This window comes from Schistocerca nitens, chromosome 3 (assembly GCF_023898315.1).
Source record: "Schistocerca nitens isolate TAMUIC-IGC-003100 chromosome 3, iqSchNite1.1, whole genome shotgun sequence".
Taxonomy (NCBI): domain Eukaryota; kingdom Metazoa; phylum Arthropoda; class Insecta; order Orthoptera; family Acrididae; genus Schistocerca; species Schistocerca nitens.
The window spans coordinates 166,241,924-166,247,656 of NC_064616.1; the positions used below are offsets into that span (position 1 = coordinate 166,241,924).

The following is a 5,733-nucleotide window of genomic DNA, read 5'->3' on the forward strand; positions in this document are numbered from 1 at the left end:
CATGTTGCATGGACACGGGACCTTCGGAATACGACAGTCGATCAGCGGAAACGTGCCGGCTCTTCGGGTGAATCACATATTTTTACATCTACATCTACATACATACTCCGCAATCCACCATACGGTGCGTGGCGGAGGGTACCTCGTACCATAACTAGCATCTCGCTTTCCCTGTTCCACTCCCAAACAGAACGAGGGAAAAATTACTGCCTATATGCCTCTGTACGAGCCCTAATCTCTCTTATCTTATCTTTGTGGTCTTTCCGTGAAATGTAAGTTGGCGGCAGTAAAATTGTACTGCAGTCAGCCTCAAATGCTGGTTCTCTAAATTTCCTCAGTAGCGATTCACGAAAAGAACGCCTCCTTTCCTCTAGAGACTCCCACCCGAGTTCCTGAAGCATTTCCGTAACACTCGCGTGATGGTTCAAATGGTTCAAATGGCTCTGAGCACTATGGGACTCAACTGCTGTGGTCATAAGTCCCCTAGAACTTAGAACTACTTAAACCTAACTAACCTAAGGACAGCACACAACACCCAGCCATCACGAGGCAGAGAAAATCCCTGACCCCGCCGGGAATCGAACCCGGGAACCCGGGCGTGGGAAGCGAGAACGCTACCGCACGACCACGAGATGCGGGCCACTCGCGTGATGACCAAACCTACCAGTAACATATCTTGCAGCCCGCCTCTGAATTGCTTCTATGTCCTTCCTCAATCCGACCTGATATGGATCCCAAACGCTCGAGCAGTACTCAAGAATAGGTCATATTAGTGTTTTATAAGCGGTCTCCTTTACAGATGAACCACATCTTCCCAAAATTCTACCAATGAACCCCAAGACGACTATCCGCCTTCCCCATAACTGCCATTACATGCTTGTCCCACTTCATATCGCTCTGCAATGTTATGCCCAAATATTTAATCTACGTGACTGTGTCAAGCTCTACACTACTAATGGAGTATTCAAACATTACGAGATTCTTTTTCCTATTCATCTGCATTAATTTACATTTATCTATATTTAGAGTTATCTGTCATTCTTTACACCAATCACAAATCCTGTCCAAGTCATCTTGTATCCTCCTACAATCACTCATTGACGACACCTTCCCGTACACCACAGCATCATCAGTAAACAGCCGCACATTGCTATCCACCCTATCCAAAAGGTCATTTATGTAGATAGAAAACAACAGCGGGCCTACCACACTTCCCTGGGGCACTCCAGATGATACCCTCACCTCCGATGAACACTCACCATCGGGGACAACGTACTGGGTTCTATTACTTAAAAAGTCTTAAAGCCACTCACATACTTGGGAACCAATCCCATATGCTCGTGCCTTAGTTAGGAGTCTGCAGTGGGGGAACGAGTCAAACGCTTTCCGGAAGTCAAGGAATATGGCATCCGTCTGATACCCTTATTCCATGGTTCGCAAGATATCATGTGAAAAAAGGGCGAGTTGCGTTTCGCAGTTGCGATGCTTTCTAAAGCCGTGCTGATGCACGGACACCTGCTATTTGCTACACTAGGTCGATGGTCGCCTCCACAAACGCCGTCGTTGAGGTGAACAGCGGCACGAAATGTGCAGTGTGCCACGGACGTAGTATTATTCGGTGGGAGGCATTCTACTGCGCTTGCATGGGACCTGTGGTACTAATCGAAGACATGCTGACAACTGCGAACCACTTGCATCCCTTCATGCTTGATGTCTTCCTCAATGGCGATGTCATCTTTCAACAATATGATTGTACATGTCCCGGAGCCAGAACCGTGCAACGTGGTTTGAGGATCATAATAGTGAACTCACGTTGATGTCTCGGTGACCAAATTCGCCTGATATAAATTCTATGGAACCCATCCGGATCTCTATCGGGCGCTATCACCTCGTACGCAAAACAGCGGCTCGTTATTTACCCCAATTACAAAATGGTTCAAATGGCTCTAAGCACTATGGGACTTAACATCTGAGGTCATCAGTCCCCTAGACTTAGAACTACTTAAACCTAACTAACTTAAAGATATCACACACATCCAAGCCCGAGGCAAAATTTGAACATATGACCGTAGCAGCAGCCCGGATCCGCCTTGGCCACAGCGGCCGGCTACCCCAATTACATGACCTTTGCGTAGATGACTAATGTCACATACCTCCACAAATCTATCAAGAAACTGTCTGACACCTGATGCTCAGAATCAGGAATGTATTTCGTTCCAAAGACGGACAAACAAGCTATTAAGCAGATGGTCATAATGTTTTGACTCATCAATGTATCACTGAGTGGCGCTCACAATATTATTCGTACGGGGACAAAACCAACACTGTGGAGTAATATGTTTCACTATTAAACAAATTTTACGACGCTGTTCAGGCTAAAAGTATACAGATCGCTGAGGAGAATGTGTTCTTTTTATGACAATAACGCACCCTCACGCATGTCACTGTAGAACTGCGGGAGACATCCTCGGAGGTACAGCAGCGAACTGCGAAGAGAACTCGAGGAAGCGCTGATTACATAGGCAGTACAGAGGGCGCCACTGTCGACCACGTAGCATCGGCTATGAGATTGTCTCTGGTAATGCCAATATTCTCGATTGAAAGTAATCGATCGTCACGCTTGCAGTGCAACGCTGACATCCAAATTTTATTCAGTTTAACACCTTCGTCTTTCGTGTTAAAATTATTACGGTGTTTATCAATCTCGATAGCCTCTCTACACACGCGTGAATAATAATGCGAGGTTTTTGATATGACGCTCGTCTCGCTGAATTTTATTTCGTGATCACCTTCCTGGTAAACAGGTTTCGCTGCGGCCGATTTATCCGTGTGGCCCTGGCGGGAATTCCTCTTATGTTCGACAAGACGGGTGTTCACACTTCTCTTTCTGGTACCTATATAAACCTGTCCACAACTACAAGGAATTTTATATACCCCCGGTGTAGCCAAAGGGTGTCGTGCATCTTTTGCCGATCTTAAATATTCTTTTATTTTCCTGGTGTGTCTGAAAACAGTTTACAGAAGAGTTGGATGCCTTCCTGACACATTTAAACAGCATTTATCCGAAAATCCAATTTGCTATGGAGACGGAAAGGAATGGGCAATTGAATTTCCTGGATGTGTTTATGATTAAACGACGGGATGGAACGTTGGGCCATAAGGTGTGTAGAAAGGCCTCACATACTGATCGTTATCTGGATAAAGATTCAAACCACCACCCTAGACAAAAAAGAGGTGTAATGAAAACCTTGGTAGATAGAGCGTACAAAATTTGTGAATCTGTTTATTTAAAAGATGAGAGTGAACATCTACGGTCAGCTTTCGTGAGGAATGACTATTCTAGCAAGGATATAGATCGAGCACTTCGCTCTAGGCAGAGAATCAGGAGCAACGACGAGCAACAGTCGCCCTAGGGCAAAGTTTTTCTTCCGCTCATTAGTAAGGTCACAGATCGCATTGGGAAAGTTTTAAGCAAGTATGGGGTGGAAACTATTTTCAGACCCACCAGGAAAATAAAAGAATATTTGAGCTCGGCAAAAGATGCACGACACCCTTTGGCTACACCGGGGGTATATAAAATTCCTTGTAGTTGTGGACAGGTTTATATCGGTACCAGAAAGAGAAGTGTGAACACCCGTCTTGTCGAACATAAGAGGAATTGCCGCCAGGCCGGCCGAAGTGACCGTGCTGTTAAAGGCGCTGCAGTCTGGAACCGCAAGACCGCTACGGTCGCAGGTTCGAATCCTGCCTCGGGCATGGATGTTTGTGATGTCCTTAGATTAGTTAGGTTTAACTAGTTCTAAGTTCTAGGGGACTAATGACCTCAGAAGTTGAGTCCCATAGTGCTCAGAGCCATTTGAACCATTTTTTTTTTGCCGCCAGGGTCACACGGATAAATCGGCCGTAGCGGAACATGTTTACCAGGAAGGTGATGATGAAATAAAATTCAGCGAGACGAGCGTCATATCAAAAACCTCGCATTATTATGCACGCGTGTATTGGTTGGTTGTTTTTGGGGAAGGAGACCAGACAGCGAGGTCATCGGTCTCATCGGATTAGGGAAGGAAGGGGAAGGAAGTCGGCCGTGCCCTTTGAAAGGAACCATCCCGGCATTTGCCTGGAGCGATTTAGGGAAATCACGGAAAACCTAAATCAGGATGGCCGGACGCGGGATTGAACCGTCGCCCTCCCGAATGCGAGTCCAGTGTCTAACCACTGCGCCACCTCGCTCGGTCACGCGTGTATAGAGAGGCTATCGAGATTGATAAACACCGTAATAATTTTAACACGAAAGACGAAGGTGTTAAACTGAATAAAATTCGGATGTCAGCGTTGCACTGCAAGCGTGACGATCGATTACTTTCAATCGAGAATATTGGCATTACCAGAGACAATCTCATAGCCGATGCTGCGTGGTCGACAGTGGCGCCCTCTGTACTGCCTATGTAATCAGCGCTTCCTCGAGTTCTCTTCGCAGTTCGCTGCTGTACCTCCGAGGATGTCTCCCGCAGTCGGAGACGAAACGTCAGGGGAGAGTTTTATACTTCGACCACGGCCTATCAGCCCGGAAGTTTTAAGTGAATAAAAGTAACTCGTGCGAATCGTCAACCAACAACTCTTACAGAACTACTTAAACAGGTCGAGCAGGTGTGGCATAACGTCTCCCAGGACAGTGTTCGCCATCTCTATGATCGACTGGATGCCGGAGTCAGGGCCTGCATTGTCATCCATGAAGGCTACACCACGTACTAATATAGGTGTTTCAGCATGGATCTATACCTGGTACCTCAGAACAGCTCGTGTTATTGATCTGTAAATGTATTCATTTCATGTACTCTATAAACGCTGTTGCAGCAATAAACCTGAAGTGAAGTGGAGACCTCTAGAAGAGTGTACTATTTTTTTTCGCAATTTAGTTTCTTAAAGGATTTTCTTTATTCTAACTTCCGAAAGTCTGTATCCATATTTCTATAGCCCCTCTCCAGTCTACCTCCCTAACATCTTTAAATCTTAGCTTACTTTTACCAACTAATTAACTGGCTTACGTCTTCCTTCTTTTATTTGCACCATGCTTATCTATACTACGGCAACGGCCTTGCCGCAGTGGTAATACCGGTTCCCGTCAGATCACCGAAGTTAAGCGCTGTCGGGCTGGGCTAGCACTTGGGTGGGTGACCATCCGGTCTGCCGAGCGCTGTTGGCAAGCAGGGTGCACTCAGCCCTTGTGAGGCAAACTGAGGAGCTACTTGATTGAGAAGTAGCGGCTCCGGTCTCGGAAACTGACATACGGCCGGGAGAGCGATGTGCTGACCACATGCCCTCCATATCCGCATCCGGTGAAGCCTGTGGGCTGAGGATGAGACGACGGCCGGTCGGTACCGTTGGGCCTTCATGGCCTGTTCGGGAGGAGTTTTAATTTAGTTTATCTATACTACACATTGAGTACCTCAATCATTTGTTTATTTGTGCACTGGAGGTATCTTAACGCAGTAAGTTGGAGCTACCGGTATATACTGTTTATAGACTTCCTGTCAAAGACAAACTGTAATACAAAATTTGAATACAAAATGATCTGCCCGGATAGCTGTGAGTGTCAAAGCGCTGCTTTCGGGCGGGGTGGTGTGCCGCCCCAGGATCAAATCCACCTTTTGGATTATCGACGAGGTTCGGTGTGGCGGCCAACCTAGACGTGGTTTTTAGGCTGTTTCTCACATCTCACTAGGTGAATACCGG

At 46.5% G+C, this 5,733-nt stretch overlaps 1 pseudogene; it reads left to right on the top strand.

Moving 5' to 3' along the window:
- The first annotated feature begins 5,085 nt into the window (after positions 1–5,085).
- LOC126250104 (5S ribosomal RNA) lies at positions 5,086–5,203 on the top strand (annotated as a pseudogene).
- Positions 5,204–5,733: the final 530 nt, after the last annotated feature.